Source organism: Balaenoptera physalus (genome assembly GCF_965194825.1).
Source record: "Balaenoptera physalus genome assembly, chromosome: 4".
In the NCBI taxonomy this organism is placed as follows: Eukaryota; Metazoa; Chordata; class Mammalia; order Artiodactyla; family Balaenopteridae; genus Balaenoptera; species Balaenoptera physalus.
Genome location: NC_138891.1, coordinates 143,061,745 through 143,079,564, shown reverse-complemented (window position 1 = coordinate 143,079,564; position 17,820 = coordinate 143,061,745). Strand labels below are relative to the sequence as shown.

Sequence of the window (17,820 nt, the reverse complement as noted above, 5' to 3'; positions counted from 1 at the left end):
CTTTGTTGTTAATACTTTGCAGGGAGACGTTCTGAGACTATGTAAAATCCCATTATTCATCTCAGTTTTACCCACTAACTTTAGCATCTGTTGATGTTTCTGTGTCTTGCCTGAATTATTTTTATAATTGTTTCCAAAGGGAGATTTTCTCAAACCTTCATTCTTTCTTCATTTATCTGTGGGCTTTCTACTGCAAGAAATTAATTTGTTCATTTACTTGTTTATGTGTTGTGGATTCATGGATTCCTGTTCTATTCAATGGGTTATAATCAGTTGCCACCATTTTTTTTTTTTTCATTTTCATGCTCAGATTATCCTAGATTTAGCCAGTGGGAGCGTTACACTGGCTTCTCTGACCTTTGGCATGTCCCCTTCATTCCTTGAGTATCTTCTCACTTCCTGACACATCAAGATGTTCCAGACCCATCTCATCCCTTCTCTGCCGGAGCCTGGAGAGTCTGATTCCTTTTAGTGGAGAATGGTGTTTGAAGACCAGGATCTGGGCGTTGAGCCTGCTGATTCTAAATAACGTGTGGATGCTCCCAGGCGCTTCTGTGGACAGAGGCTTAAAGGGGGAAACACACACACGCGTCTGAATTTATCTGTGAATCCTGTAGACCTACTGACATATTCAGAAATCTGTGAGTTCACATCCATAGCTTCAATTCCAATCCAATACCACACGATGTATTCTTTGGCTGCCTCTCTCCAGGTTTGTATCTCTCCTCTGTGACGGTGAGAAACTCAGCTCCCATTACCTCAGTTTCCCTGCCATGTAGCCAATCTCCAGCCCCCTTGGGCCTACTTTCCACACTCAGGCTGACTGCCGTCCACGTGGGGATCTACCTTATGGCTTTTAACAAAGGAGAGAAGGATGGAAGGAAGGAAGGACAGAAGGAAAGGAGGAAGGAAGGAAGGAAGGAAGGGAGGAAGAAAGGAAGGAAGGGAGGGAGGGAGGGAAGAAGGGAGGAAGGAAGGAAGGAGGGAAGAAAGGAAGCAAGGAAGGAAGGAAGGAAGGAGGGAGGGAGGACTATAATTGTTTCTTTTTCCTTTCAGTTCTATCAGTTTTTATATCATGTAGTTTAACACTATGATATTAGGTGCATAAGTGTACAGGGTTGATTAATTGACCCCTTTAACATTTTTAAAATGACCTTCTTTATCTACTGTGAAACCTACTTCATTTGTATTAATATAACTACTCCAACTTTCTTTTGACTAATTTTAGCGTGGTATTTTTTTTTCCGTCCTTCTACTTGTAACCTATTTGTGTCATTATATTTAAAGTATATTTCCTGTAGGCATGTATTTGGGTACTGATTTTTTAAATCCAATCTGACATCCTCTGTCTTTTAATCAGGGTATTTAGATCATTTACATTTAAGGTGATTATTGTTATGGTTGCCTTTAAATCTACCATCTTATTATTCATTTTCTAATTATCTCACCTATTCTGTGTTCCCTGTTTTCTTTTTTTGGATTAACTGAGTTTTTATGATTTCATTAATGTTTTTTAATTACCTTACCTTATGGGTGATACAAGAATTGACAGTATATGCTTCGCAGCCTTTGTGCTTGGTTGTCATACATTTCATGTCTGTGTATGTCATTAGCCCCACAATACATTGTCATTATTTTGCTTTAAATGGTCAATTACATTTTTAAAGGAATTTAATTAATAAGAAACAAAGTCTTTATATTTGCCCATATAAGTTTCCATTCCTTGAGCCCTTCATTTTACCTGCAGATCCAAGTTTCCATATGATATCATTGTCCTTCTGCCTGAAGGACATTAACATTAATATTTCTTGTAGAAAAGGTCTACTGGTGCTAAGTTATTTCAGCTTGTGTATGTCTAGAAAAATCTTTATTTTGCCAATTTTGTTTATTTTTTATTGAAGTATATTTGATTTACAATATTCTGTTACTTTCAGGTGTACAGCAAAGTGATTCTGCTATACATATATATGTATATATTCTTTTTTAAAATTCTTTTCCATTATAGGTTTTATTTTGCCAGTTTTGAAAGATCGTTTTGCTGGGTATAGAATTCTAGAATAGATAGGGTTTTTTTTCCAGTACTTTAAAGATATTGCTTCACTGTTTCTACCTTGAATTATTGCCAGTGAGAAATCTGCTCTCCTTATCTTTGTTCCCATATACATAATATACCAATTTTGCTTTTAAGTTTTTCTCTTTGTTATCAAATGTTATTTTTTTTTGTGAGAAGAGTGGCATTGTTTTACATTAAGTTCTTTTACATAAATTTACATCACATTTCTTTTTTATTCAAACAGAAAGTCACAAAAATTATAATCATCCTCATCAGTTCACTCAGTCCCATGTAATTAATTTTTTTTCATCTTGATCTTTTGTTAGCAATTTTATGAATTCATCAGTTTTCCATTAGAGTTCTCGAAAGGCTTATTCATTCAGTTCAGCAGTATAGTCAATTACCAGAAACCTGTACTTGTCAGAGTCTTTTCCATGAATTCCTTGAAGATGAAACCCTTTTATAGGAACATTTTTGCAAAAGCATCAGAGTACATCCAGAACTGTCTGTAAATGACAAAAGACTTAAAAATGACCACAGTTAAAGATTTGATGAAAGTTCATAATAATGCAATTGACAAGGAAATTTAGTTATTTCTGAGATATACATTTTAAAGTAATAACTAGAATTATGACTTATAACTTTATACCAGAACATATAAGGTTTTTAGGAACTTCATGTAATGTCTGAAATATTTATATTAACATATTTCCATACAAATAACCCAAAGAAAGTTTAGTATTAGTTTTTCGTGTTTTTTTCTAATTTTTGAATTTTATTTTATTTATTTTTTTATACAGCAGGTTCTTATTAGTCATCAACTTTATGTATAAAACACATCATCATACACATCAGTGTATACATGTCAATCCCAATTGCCCAATTCAGCACACCACCATCCCCACCTCCCTGCGGCTTTCCCCCCTTGGTGTCCATACATTTGTTCTCTACATCTGTGTCTCAGCTTCTGCCCTGCAAACCGGTTCATCTGTACCATTTTTCTAGGTTCCACATACATGCGTTAATATACGATATTTGTTTTTCTCTTTCTGACTTACTTCACTCTGTATGACAGTCTCTAGATCCATCCACGTCTCAACAAATGACTCAATTTCGTTCCTTTTCATGGCTGAGTAATATTCCATTGTATATATGTACCACATCTTCTTTATCCATTCATCTGTTGATGGACATTTAGGTTGCTTCCATGACCTGGCTATTGTAAATACTGCTGCAATGAACACTGGGGTGCATGTGTCTTTTTGAATTATGGTTTTCTCTGGGTATATGCCCAGTAGTGGAATTGCTGGATCATACGGTAATTCTATTTTTAGTTTTTTAAGGAACCTCCATACTGTTCTCCATAGTGACTGTATCAATTTACATTCCCACTAACAGTACAAGAGGGTTCCCTTTTCTCCACACCCTCTCCAGCATTTGTTGTTTGTAGATTTTCTGATGATGGCCATTCTAACTGGTGTGAGGTGATTCCTCATTGTAGTTTTGATTTGCGTTTCTCTAATAATTAGTGATGTTGAGCAGCTTTTCAAGTGCTTCTTGGCCATCTGTATGTCTTCTTTAGAGAAATGTCTATTTAAGTCTTCTGCCCATTTTTGGATTGGGTTGTTTGTTTCTTTAATATTGAGCTGCATGAGCTGTTTATATATTTTGGAGATTAATCCTTTGTCCGTTGATTCGTTTGCAAATATTTTCTCCCATTCTGAGGGTTGTCTTTTCCTCTTGTTTATGGTTTCCTTTGCTGTGCAAAAGCTTTGAAATTTCATTAGGTCCTGTTTGTTTATTTTTGTTTTTATTTCCATTACTCTAGGAGGTGGATCAAAAAAGATCTATCTGTGATTTATGTCAAAGAGTGTTCTTCCTATGTTTTCCTCTAAGAGTTTTATAGTGTCCGGTCTTACATTTAGGTCTCGAATCCCTTTTGAGTTTATTTTTGTGTATGGTGTTAGGGAGTGTTCTAATTTCATTCTTTTACATATAGCTGTCCAGTTTTCCCAGCACCACTTATTGAAGAGACTGTCTTTTCTCCATTGTATATCCTTGCCTCCTTTGTCATAGATTAGTTGACCATCGGTGTGTGGGTTTACCTCTGAGCTTTCTATCTTGTTCCATTGATCTATGTTTCTGTTTTTGTGCCAGTACCATATTGTCTTGATTACTGTAGCTTTGTAGTATAGTCTGAAGTCAGGGAGTCTGATTCCTCCAGCCCTGTTTTTTTCCCTCAAGACTGCTTTGTCTATTCGGGGTCTTTTGTGTCTCCATACAAATTTTAAGATTTTTTGTTCTAGTTCCGTAAAAAATGCCATTGGTAATTTGATAGGGATTGCGTTGAATCTGTAGATTGCTTTGGGTAGTATAGTCATTTTCACAATATTGATTCTTCCAATCCAAGAACATGGTATATCTCTTCATCTGTTGGTATCATCTTTAATTTCTTTCATCAGTGTCTTATAGTTTTCTGCATACAGGTCTTTTGTCTCCCTAGGTAGGTTTATTCCTAGTTATTTTATTCCTTTTGTTGCAATGGTAAATGGGAGTGTCTCCTTAATTTCTCTTTCAGATTTTTCATCATTAGTGTATAGGAATGCAAGAGATTCCTGTGCATTAATTTTGTATCCTGCTACTTTACCAGATTCATTGATTAGCTCTAGTAGTTTTCTGGTAGCATCTTTAGGATTCTCTATGTATAGTATCATGTCATCTGCAAACAGTGACACTTTTACTTCTTCTTTTCCAATTTGTATTCCTTTTATTTCTTTTTCTTCTCTGATTGCCGTGGTTAGGACTTCCAAAACTATGTTGAAAAATAGTGGTGAGATGGACATCCTTGTCTTGTTCCTGATCTTAGAGGAAATGCTTTCAGTTTTTCACCTTTGAGAATGATGTTTGCTGTGGGTTTGTCGTATATGGCCTTTATTATGTTGAGGTAGGTTCCCTCTATGCCCACTTTCTGGAGAGTTTTTATCATAAATTGGTGTTGAATTTTGTCAAAAGCTTTTTCCGCATCTATTGAGATGATCATATGGTTTTTATTCTTCAATTTGTTAATGTGGTGTATCACGTTGATTGATTTGTGTATATTGAAGAATCCTTGCATCCCTGGGATAAATCCCACTTGATCATGGTGTATGAGCCTTTTATTGTGTTGTTGGATTCTGTTTGCTAGTATTTTGTTGAGGATTTTTGCATCTATATTCATCAGTGCTATTGGTCTGTAATTTTATTTTTTTGTAGTATCTTTGTCTGGTTTTGGTATCAGGGTGATGGTGGCCTCATAGAATGAGTTTGGGAGTGTTCCTTCCTCTGCAGTTTTTTGGAAGAGTTTGAGAAGGATAGGTGTTAGCTCTTCTCTAAATGTTTGATAGAATTCACCTGTGAAGCCACCTGGTCCTAGACTTTTGTTTGTTGGAAGATTTTTAATCACAGTTTCAATTTCATTACTTGTGATTGGTCTGTTCATATTTTCTATTTCTTCCTGGTTCAGTCTTGGAAGGTTATACCTTTCTAAGAATTTGTCCATTTCTTCCAGGTTGTCCATTTTGTTGGCAAAGAGTTGCTTGTAGTAGTCTCTTAGGATGCTTTGTATTTCTGCGGTGTCTGTTGTAACTCCTCCTTTTTCATTTTTAATTTTATTGATTTGAGTCCTCTCCCTCTTTTTCTTGATGCGTCTGGCTAATGGCTTATCAATTTTGTTTATCTTCTCAGAGAACCAGCTTTTAGTTTTATTGATCTTTGCTATTGTTTTCTTTGTTTCTATTTCATTTATTTCTGCTCTGATCTTTATGATTGCTTTCCTTCTGCTGACTTTGGATTTTGTTTGTTCTTCTTTCTCTAGTTCCTTTAGGTGTAAGGTTAGATTGTTTATTTGAGATTTTTCTTGTTTCTTGAGGTAGGCTTGTATAGCTATAAACTTCCCTGTTAGAACTGCTTTTGCTTCATCCCATAGGTTTTGGATCGTCGTGTTTTCATTGTCATTTGTCTCTAGGTATTTTTTGATTTCCTCTTTGATTTCTTCAGTGACCTCTTGGTTATTTAGTAATGTACTGTTTAGCCACCATGTGTTTGTGTTTTTTACGTTTTTTTCCCCTGTAATTCATTTCTAATCTCATAGCGTTGTGGTCAGAAAAGATGCTTGATATGATTTCAATTTTCTTAAATTTACTGAGGCTTGATTTGTGACTGAAGATGTGATCTATCCTGGAAAATATTCCGTGCACACTTGAGAAGAAAGTGTAATCTGCTGTTTTTGGATGGAATGTCCTATAAATATCAATTAAATCTATCTGTTCTAGTGTGTCATTTAAAGCTTCTGTTTCCTTATTTATTTTCATTTTGGATGATCTGTCCATTGGTGTCAGTGAGGTGTTAAAGTCCCCCACTATTATTGTGGTACTGTCAATTTCCTCTTTTATAGCTGTTAGCAGTTGCCTTTTGTATTTAGGTGCTCCTATGTTGGGCGCATATATATTTATAATTGTTATATCTTCTTCTTGGATTCATCCCTTGATCATTATGTAGTGTCCTTCCTTGTCTCTTGTAACATTCTTTATTTTAAAGTCTATTTTATCTGATATGAGTATTGCTACTCCAGCTTTCTTTTGACTTCCATTTGCATGGAATATCTTTTTCCATCCCCTCACTTTCAGTCTGTATGTGTCCCTAGGTCTGAAGTGGGTCTCTTGTAGACAGCATATGTATGGGTCTTGCTTTTGTATCCATTCAGCAAGCCTGTGTCTTTTGGTTGGAGCATTTAATCCATTCACTTTTAAGGTAATTATCGATATGTATGTTCCTATTACCATTTTCTGAATTGTTTTGGGTTTGTTTTTGTAGGTCCTTTTCTTCTCTTGTGTTTCCCACTTAAAGAAGTTCCTTTAGCATTTGTTGTAGAGCTGGTCTGATGGTGCTGAATTCTCTTAGCTTTTGCTTGTCTGTAAAGCTTTTGATTTCTCCATCGAATCTGAATGAGATCCTTGCCGGGTAGAGTAATCTTGGTTGTAGGTTCTTCCCTTTCATCACTTTAAGTATATCATGCCACTCCCTTCTGGCTTGTAGAGTTTCTGCTGAGAAATCAGCTGTTAACCTTATGGGAGTTCCCGTGTATATTATTTTTTGTTTTTCCCTTGCTGCTTTCAATAATTTTCTTTGTCTTTAATTTTTGCCAATTTGATTACTATGTGTCTCGGCATGTTTCTCCTTGGGTTTATCCAGTATGGGACTCACTGTGCTTCCTGGACTTGGGTGGTTATTTCCTTTCCCATGTTAAGGAAGTTTTTGACTATAATCTCTTCAAATATTTTCTGTGGTCCTTTCTCTCTCTCTTCTCCTTTTGGGACCCCTATAATGCGAATGTTGTTGCATTTAATGTTATCCCAGAGGTCTCTTAGGCTGTCTTCATTTCTTTTCATTCTTTTTTCTTTATTCTGTTCCGCAGCAGTGAATTCCACCATTCTGTCTTCCAGGTCACTTATCCATCCTTCTGCCTCAGTTATTCTGCTATTGATTCCTTCTAGTGTAGTTTTCATTTCAGTTATTATATTGTTCATCTCTGTTTGTTTGTTCTTTAATTCTTCTAGGTCTTTGTTAAACATTTCTTGCATCTTCTCGATCTTTGCCTCCATTCTTATTCCGAGGTCCTGGATCATCTTCACTATCATTATTCTGAATTCTTTTTCTGGAAGGTTGCCTATCTTCACTTCATTTAGTTGTTTTTCTGGGGTTTTATCTTGTTCCTTCATCTGGTACATAGCCCTCTGCCTTTTCATCTTGTCTATCTTTCCGTGAATGTGGTTTTTGTTCCACAGGCTGCAGGATTGTAGTTCTTCTTGCTTCTGCTATCTGCCCTCTAGTGGATGAAGCTATCTAAGAAGCTTGTGTACGTTTCCTGATGGGAGGGACTGGTGGTGGGTAGAGCTGACTGTTGCTGTGGTGGGCAGAGATCAGTAAAACTTTAATCCACTTGACTGTTGATGGGTGGGACTGGGTTCCCTCCCCTTCGTTGTTTGGCCTGAGGCAACCCAACACTGGAGCCTACCTGGGCTCTTTGGTGAGGCTAATGACAGACTCTGGGAGGGCTCATGCCAAGGAGTACTTCCCAGAACTTCTGCTGCCAGTGTCCTTGTCCCCATGGTGAGCCACAGCCACCCCCCGCCTCTGCAGGAAACCCTCCAACACTAGCAGGTAGGTCTGGTTCAATCTCCCCTGGGGTCACTGCTCCTTCCCCTGGGTCCCGATGCACACACTACTTTGTGTGTGCCCTCCAAGAGTGGAGTCTCTGTTTCCCCCAGTCCTGTCAAAGTCTTGCAATCAAATCCCACTGGGCTTCAAAGTCTGATTCTCTAGGAATTCCTCCTCCCGTTGCCAGACCCCCAGGTTGGGAAGCCTGACGTGGGGCTCGGAACTTTCACTCCAGTGGGTGGACTTCTGTGGGATAAGTGTTCTCCAGTCTGTGAGTCACCCACCCAGCAGTTATGGGATTTATTTTTACTGTGATTGCGCCCCTCCTACCGTCTCATCATGGCTTCTCCTTTGTCTTTGGATGTGGGGTATCCTCCTTGGTGAGTTCCAGTGTCTTCCTGTTGATGATTGTCCAGCAGCTAGTTGTGATTCTGGTGTTCTCGCAAGAGGGAGTGAGAGCACGTCCTTCTACTCCGCCATCTTGGTTCCTCTTCTCATTGTTACCAATTTTATGCAATCTGATTATGACACACCATGATGTACTTTTATCGTGTGTGTGTGTGTGTGTGTGTGTGTGTGTGTGTGTGTGTGTGTATGCCCATGCACACTTGGGCTCGTTTAATTTCTTAGGTGTTTGAGTTTATAGTTCTTATCAGATTTGGACATTTTTCAGCCATTATTTCTTTAAATATTTTCTCCCTTCCTGCCCTCTCTTCTCTCTCCTTCCACAACTCCAATTACACATTTATTAGACCACTTGAAATTGTTCCAGAGTTCACTGTTGCTTTATTAAAATTTTCCCTTTTGTTCTTTCTGTTTCATTTTGGATGGTTTCTATTGCTGTGCTTCTAGTTTACTAATCTTTTTTTTCTGCAATGTCTAATCTGCCATTAACCATCTGGTGTAGTTTTCATCTCTAGAAATTTGATTTGGATCTTACATTTATCTTGTATGTCTCTACTTAACATTTTCAATCTTTCCTCCAGCTTCTTGAACATATGGAATACAGTTATAACAACTTTTTAATGTCCTTGTATACTAATTCTATCATCTGTTCCATTTCTGGGTTGGTTTCAATTTACTTCTTCTTCTTCTCATTCTGGGTAACAGTTTTCTGCCTCTTGGCATATCTGGTAAATTTTTTTGGATGGAAGACATTGTGAATTTTACCTTGTTGGGTGCTGGGTATTTTTGTATTTCTATAAATATTCTAGAACTTTGTTTGGGGGACATAATTAGCTTAGTTGGAAACAGCTCTATCCATTTAGGTTTTGTTTTTAAGCCGTGTTAAGTGGGATCCAAGTGGCATTTAATCTAGGGCTAATTTTGCTCCACTGCTGAGGCAAATACACCCCTTCTGCCCAATGTCCCATGAATTATTTAATGCAGCATGAGTTCTGGGATTGTCCCCTCTAATATGTTCGGGTGGCTCTTTTCTGGTGTCAGAAGTTTCCTCACGTGTGTTGATCAGTACGCGCTGAAGAGTCAAGCAGCCGCTCTGGGCAGGCTTCTCCTCTCTAGTCGTCTCCCCTTGAACCCCAGCCACTATGTCTTCCCTGGACTCGTGGCCCCAGCTCCTCAGTCAGAGATGCTGCTTTACCTCATTTCTTTCTCATCCCTCAGTGGTCACTGTTCTTCGTCGCCTGATGATCAATGTTTGGAAAATCATTCTTTCATATGTTTTGTCTGGAATTCAGTTGTTTCAAGCAGGACAGTAAATGCAGTCCTGTTACTCCATCTTGGTCAGAAGGGGAACTGAGACTAGTTATTTTATTATTAATAGCTTAGCTAACATGTCCTAAAGTGTCTAGCACTGTGTATCTGAAAAATTCTTCCAAATTCCAAGCAGCTCATAAATGAAATTTTCTCCAACTTGACCAAAAAATCACATATACATCTCACTAAATCCAAACTAAACTTGTCCCCTCCTCAGCTTACCTTTAAGTCAGGTCTCAAAAAGCCTATGTTCACCTCAGCACCAACCATCGCAAAAGAAATGATGGCAGAGGGGATGTCAGGATGGAAACGGACAGACCTCTCTCTTGTGATCAGTATGTTCCTGGTCGCACTTTTATACAATTTGCCATAGTAGGATAATTTATGAGGTGGCCTGCACAAGTGAGGGGCCCTGGAGCCTAGCTTCATTAGCTGCACAGTAAATCTGCCTCTGTTTTATTCATTTATAGTGAAAAACCTAGGTCACAACCCGTTATGTGAATTTCCTAATCTTGTAATGGGTCACAACCCACCATTAGACGCTTTGTCCTGCCCAGGTCATCGGATAACTGGGTGGCAAGGTGTCCTCTATAGGAGGAGGCCAGGGGGCCTGGGACTTGCTGGCTGAGGGAAGAGCTGTCCCTTTTAATCCTCAGTGTTTTTGGTGGCAGAGATGATAAGTAGTTAAAATGGCAGGCACGCCAGACCTATTCTTCTCCCTCATGTGATAAACACATCAGAATGACACCTTAATTTGTTCCCCTCGAAACAGAAATTTGGTGTGTAAGGAAGCAGAGATTTGGTTCTAATGGTCTCAAGTGATGAAAAGTAGGTGTTCACAGGCATTCAAGTTGGGTCTCCAAGTTCAGTTCAAAGAGCTTATCAAGAAACCACTTCTGGGACCTCCCTGGCGGTCCAGTGGTTAAAACACACACTTCCACTGCAGGGGGCGCAGGTTTGATCCCTGGTCAGGGAATGGAGAACTAAGATCCCACATGCCACGTGGCGCACCCACCCCCCCTCAAAAAAAGAACCTGTTTCTGTTCACAAAATCAAAGACCAAAGATGGATTACTGAATAGTTTGTAACATTTGATGTTATTTTTGTCTGTTTTTTTGTAATGTAAAAGAACTTAAAGTACAAAATAGCCTTGAATAGCCCTCTCATTTAAAATAAAATCATTTTCATCAAGTGCTGTTGGGTCTCTAAGAAGAGTTGAGCTCTGTTTCTAGCCACCTACTCACCCATAGAATGTTAGAAACATCCAGGGAACTTTTCCTGATTTGTTGCACTGAATAGTTGGAAATGGCTGTAGCCAACCACTAAGGAAAGGTTTACCAATTCAGGAGCTGAAGCTCTTTCCCTGCAAACTTACTTTGATTGGTCCAAAGAGTTACAGTTGAAAGAGTTACCAGAGCTCTGGAAGAGTCTTAAAATATATACAACTTGGAAATTTTTTTTTGAAATAACCATATTTCCAGTGTCAATACTAGGAATATAGTATGTTCCCAATAAGTGATTTTCTTAATACATTGAAGACAGGGCCACATTATAACTTTTGTTGAGCCTAGACACTTCGGGAGAACCTTTCTTCCGTAGAAACATATAGATTAAAAATTATATTTTATATTTAAAATATAATATCTTTTTCATTAAAAAAGAAAAATATTACCTAGGCTGAAGTGAGTTAAAACATTTTCTTCAGTGCTAAAACCTCATTTTTTTTCCTTCTGATTTTCAAAGAAATTAAAACATTTTTGTGGTCCCCATAAAAACACTTTTGTGGTTCCCTAAAAGTACCATGGACCCTAAACCCTGTGCCTAGTGGATAAATCGACCCTGATTACAGGAAGAGCAAGGCCAGCAACCATGCAAGCTGCCAAGAGAGCCAGATTCCCCAGATAGAGAGACGGAACTTGGGCTTCCAAACTTTCTGTTAGAGAAGTTATTACTCAGTGGATGATCACCTCCCAACTTTATGTTTATTTCTTAGCCTGATACCTGAGATCAGGAATTCTTATTGGGTTTTTTTTTAAATTCTTTTAAAAAATTATTATGAAATACTTTTATTTCTGATGCATGATGAATTAGATGCTCTGAGATTTCCTGCATGGAAGCACTTGGATTCTTGATAGGACACACTTTCTGATGAATTACCAGACCCATAAGAAATAGGGGGATTTTCCAAGCCCCCTTTCCAGCTCACCCCCAAGAAGCAAAACATCTCGTGAGCTGGAGAGAGTTGGCTTGCCTGAGGGTGGGCGCCCCTGGCATCACTCTCGGGGATGCTGAGCCTTGGGCAGTGACAAGGTGGGGGAGCTGGGACTGTGGGGCAGGGCAGCCGGGCTGTGCAGGAAAGTGTGACCGCAGCCAGCCTGCCCTCCTTAGGAAGTGTGCAAGGGCCAGAGCGGCTCACTGTGCCTCAGCTGTTTGTACAAACAATACGGTTTATGCTGAACACCTGCTGTCCTTTGTAGAGTCTGGAATTTTGGTATGCCGGGCAGAAGGTGCCACATGACCAGCTCCCAGTAGAACAACTGGCACCAAACCACTAATGAGCATCCCTGGTAGGTGTGAGGTGTGATGTGCTGTCACGCTCAGGGCTGAAGGAACATGGCTCCACCAGGAAGCTTGCTCCTGCTTCCTCTGGGTCTCACCTCATGCACATTTCCCCTCTGCTGCATTTGCTTTGTATCCTTTCACTGCAGTATATCATGTCCATGGGTCCTGTGAGTCCTAGCAAACCACCCAACCTGGGCGTGGTCTTGGGGCCCCCAATACGCAGTTTCAAGTCCATGTCACCCAAGGCTCACAGTTGAATCAGACAATAGTCCCCTCTGTTTGAAAGCACCCCAAATATAGGTGCTCATGATTCCAGCAGATCAAGCCAAGAGCTCACAGTGAACACGTGAGGAGGCAGGCCCCCTGGGTGAGATTTGGCAGTGACAACCAGCAACAGAATTAGACCACCGGAAACTGCAGGTGTTACACTCTCATAGGGCAGGTACACAATACATATTTATGAAACATTTTAAAATAATAAAGTGAAATAATAAAGATGACAAATAACTGGACAGTATAGGGACTGATCAGGTATATTTGAGAAAGAAACAAATGGAACGTCTAGAGAAAAAATAATAATTTGAAATTTAAAAAAAAAACCTCAATGAATGGTGCTGTGGACTGAATATTTGTGTCCCCCATGCCTTACATAAGAACATGTAATGGTGTTTGGAGGTGGCGCCCCTAGAAGGTGACTAGGTCATGGGGGTGGAGCCCTCATGAATGGGATTAGTGCCCTTATAAAAGAGGCCCCAGAGAGCTCTCTCAGCCCTTCTGCCAGGTGAGGACAAAGTGAGAAGATGCCATCTGTGGACCAGGAAAAAAGAGCCCTCACCAGGCACTGAATCTGCTGGTGCCTTGATCTTGAACTTCCAGCCTAAATAAATTTCTGTTGTTTATAAGCCACCCGGTCTGTGGTTTTCTGTTATAGCAGATCAAATGGACTAAGACAACTGGGTCAAAGAACAGATTTCATATGGCCAAAGAGAATTAATGAACTAGCAGATACATCCGAAGAAAATTACACAGAATCTACAGAATGGCCATCATCAAAATGTCTACAAATTATAACTGCTGGAGAGAGTGTGGAGAAAAGGAAACCCTCCTACACTGTTGGTGGGAATGTAAATTGGTGCAGCCACTTTGGAAAACAGTATGGAAGTTCCTTAAAAACCTAAAAATAGAATTACCACATGACCCAGGAATCCCACTCCTGGGCACATATCCAGAAAAAACGAAAACTCTAATTCGAAAAGATACATACACCCCAGTGTTCAGAGCAGCACTATTTACAATAGCCAAGACATGGAAGCAACCTAAATGTCCGTCGACAGAGGAAAGAAGATGTCATATATGTATATGTGTATATATGTATATTGGAATATTACTCACCCATAAAAAAGAATGAAATAATGCCATTTGCAGCAACATGGATGGACCTAGAGATTATCATACTAAGTGAAGTAAGTCAGACAGACAAAGACAAATATCATATGATATCACTTATGTGTGGAATCTAAAATATGACACAAATGAACTTATCTACAAAACAGAAATAGACTCACAGGCATAGAGAACAAAATTATGGTTACCAAAGGGGAAAGGGGTGGGGGGATAAATTAGGAGTTTGGGATTAACAGATACACACTACTATATATTTATAAAATAGATAACCAACAAGGACCTACTCTGTAGCACAGGGAACTATATTTGATATCTTATAATAACCTAAAATGGAAATAATCTGAAAAAGAATATATATATGTATGTATATATATGTGTGTATGTGTTTGTCTAACTGAATCACTTTGCTCTACACCTGAAAAGTTGTAAACCAACTATACTTCAATTAAAAAAAAAAAAAGAACTAACAAAAGTTACACAGAATCAGCACAAAGAGACAAGAAGTTTGAAAATATGGAGGAAAACTTCAAAGTTATAGAGGAATTCCACTCTGGTCAAGATGGAATAATAGGGACTGGATTTGCCTCCCCACCTAAAACAACTAAAACACTGGATAAAATATAACTACAGCCCTCAAGGCATCGGATTCCCAGCAACAGACAACTCTTAAATATTTTAATGGTACTAAAACATTAAATGTTTAATGCTATTTAACATTAATATTTTATAATAATGATATTTAATGTTAATGAGAGCATTGCCATGCATAGTAATTTCTCTTGATCAAGTGACAATTTTAGATAATTTTTATATCATTAAAGTATTTGATGTTTAATGTTATTTAATACATAAAATAATATTTAATATTAATTTTAGATTATTTTTGATCATCACTTGGTCTAGATAGATTGTCAGACATAGCATTTACTGAATTAAAAATGAGATAAGCAAAGAAGTAGATTTTGAAAATACTATTGATGAGGTTTTTTTCCATTAAAACCAGGAAAGGAAACGTATAAATTCTGTTTATGGTGTTAGTAAAATACTTAAAATAATGTCATGCGTTTCAGTATACGTACTTTCCATTCTTCAATATTTTTCAATTATCTTAATATTCTGGAAAAAACCCAAGCCATTAAAAAAAGTAAGACCTTTGATTTGCATTTCTCTAATGATTAGTGATGTTGAGCATCCTTTCATGTGTTTGTTAGCAATCTGTATATCTTCTTTGGAGAAATGTCTATGTAGGTCTTCTGCCCATTTTTGGATTGGGTTGTCTGTTTTTTTGATATTGAGCTGCATGAGCTGCTTGTAAATTTTGGAGATTAATCCTTTGTCAGTTGCTTCGTTTGCAAATATTTTCTCCCATTCTGAGGGTTGTCTTTTCATCTTGTTTATGGTTTCCTTTGCTGCGCAAAAGCTTTTGTTTCATTAGGTCCCATTTGTTTATTTTTGTTTTTATTTCCATTTCTCTAGGAAGTGGGTCAAAAAGGATCTTGCTGAAAATCTACAAACAGTAAATGCTGGAGAGGGTGTGGAGAAAAGGGAACCCTCTTGCACTGTTGGTGGAAATGTAAATTGATACAGCCACTATGGAGAACAGTATGGAGGTCCTTAAAAAACTAAAAATAGAACTACCATATGACCCAGCAATCCCACTACTGGGCATATACCCTGAGAAAACCATAATTCAAAAAGACACATGCACCCCAGTGTTCATTGCAGCTCTATTTACAATAGCCAGGACATGGAAGTGACCTAAGTGTCCATCGACAGATGAATGGATAAAGAAGATGTGGCACATATATACAATGGAATATTACTCAGCCATAAAAAGAAAGGAAATTGAGTTATTTGTAGTGAGGTGGATGGACCTAGAGTCTGTCATACAGAGTGAAGTAAGTCAGAAAGAGAAAGACAAATACTATATGCTAACACATATTATGGAATCCAAAAAAAAAAAATGGTTCTGAAGAACCTAGGGTCAGGACAGGAATAAAGACACAGAAGTAGAGAATGCAATTGAGAACACAGGGAGGGGGAAGGGTAAGCTAGGACAAAGTGAGAGAGTGGCATGGACATATATACACTACCAAACGTGAAATAGATAGCTAGTGGGAAGCAGCTGCATAGCACAGGGAGATCAGCTCGGTGCGTTGTGACCACCTAGAGGGGTGGGATAGGGAGGGTGGGAGGGAGACGCAAGAGGGAGGAGATATGGGGATATATGTATATGTATAGCTGATTCACTTTGTTATACAGCAGAACTAACACACCATTGTAAAGCAATTATACTCCAATAAAGATGTTAAAAAAAAAAAAAGTAAGACCATGTATGGTGCACATTTTTTTCTTTTGCCTGTGGTCCAGTATGGCTCAGGTCAGCAATGGCCTTTGTTTAAAATGTCGATATTCTGTTCATGATGGACTTTTTGCATTAATTTTGATTTTTTTCTAAATATTGTATTAAAACTGTGTTTATACTTGATTACTGAGTGTTTGGCGTCCTCTTGAATTTTGCACCCAGACAAGTGCCTTCCTCACCTTACACTCGCCCTGGCGCTGGGACCCAACCTCCATCCTGAGCCGTCCACCTGCCAGGAGCAGGGAGAGTGGGCAGAGATGGCCCTGCAGCCTTTTTCCCCGGCCAGACGCTTGAAACCTTTTGGTTGAGCGTACAAGCTCACATCGTTTTTTGTCAGAGCTCTTGACTTGAAGAAAATGAGATTGGCCTTGAAAACTTATCACAGCTCCTGCTGTCCTGGAGGAACACAGAGGCTTCTGGAAATGGCCATTTGTTATCCTTGGGCAGCTGGATGCAAGACTAGACGAAAGGGCTGCTGCCAGCGCCTCTCAGTGGGCTCCGAAGGTGGAGCGGGTGGGAATGGGGTGGGGACGGCGTGCCAGGAGGGGACGAAGCATCGTGCAGGCCGGTGGCTCTACGTTAAAATCAGCGCGGGGACTGTTAAGAAACAGGTGCACACTCACAATAGTCCAAACGGGAAGCGACCCGTCGTCCCCCAAGGGTAGCCTGATGTGTCCCTACGATGGACTTGTACACTGCGGTGTGGAAGGGGCAGCTCAGCCCCACTGTGTGGAAGGGGAAGCACCGCAGCTTCTGGAAGAACCAAAGCCGCGACCCTGGACTGTCAGCCGTCATCACCCGGTTATCTCTGCAGGAGGCGACGGGGCGTGACTGAGAGGGAGTCCGTGGCTGGGCCCCAGGTGCTGGTCCTGTTTAGATTCCTGATCGGGGTTACGTGGGGGCCGCCCACTGGTGACAGCTCGCGGAGCTGAACCCAAGATGCGTACACCTTTTCAGGTATATTATACTGCAGCAAACGTTCACGACGTAACTATAAAGTACACGATGCTGGGCCCACCGCAGGCTGATTAGAGTTCTGGGGGCGAGCCCCAGGTCTGAGGCAGCTGTGCCAACTCTCCGGGCACCCCTGATAGGTTCTGACGTGGGAACCGAGTGCAGTGCCTCTCAGACGTCAGTGTGGATCAACTCGCCTGGCACCCTGTTAACTGCAGCCCCTGTCTCCCAGGCCCAGGCGGGCCCAGGACTCTGCATTCCTGATGGCGTTAGAACAAGCCCAGTGGCACCGATGCTGCTGACACAGCACCACCTGGGGGCAGCCAGGCCGCGACCGTTCAGTGCCCGGGGCGCCTGGCGACCTGCATTTTAAACAAGCACGTGGTTCTGAGGCAGGTTTGAAAGACACCGAACAAGTTCCCAACTGCTTCATCAGGTGGTGAGAATTTCCTTAGAATTCACTGTTTTTCTTCACATGAGAAAGTTGGCTAAAGGGATTTTAGAAGTTACTTTTAAAAATGATTTTAGGGGCTTCCCTGGTGGCGCAGTGGTTGAGAATCTGCCTGCTAAT

General features: G+C 39.8%; 1 protein-coding gene across 1 annotated transcript in view; it reads left to right on the top strand.

Moving 5' to 3' along the window:
* The window catches only part of ZBTB21 (zinc finger and BTB domain containing 21), a 37,106-nt gene extending 20,853 nt beyond the window's left edge, over nucleotides 1-16,253 (top strand). Inside the window, exon 3 of the transcript XR_014263400.1 lies at nucleotides 15,407-16,253. The gene's annotated coding sequence lies outside the window, so the exon portion shown is untranslated. The remainder of the gene's footprint in view (nucleotides 1-15,406) is intronic.
* Nucleotides 16,254-17,820: the final 1,567 nt, after the last annotated feature.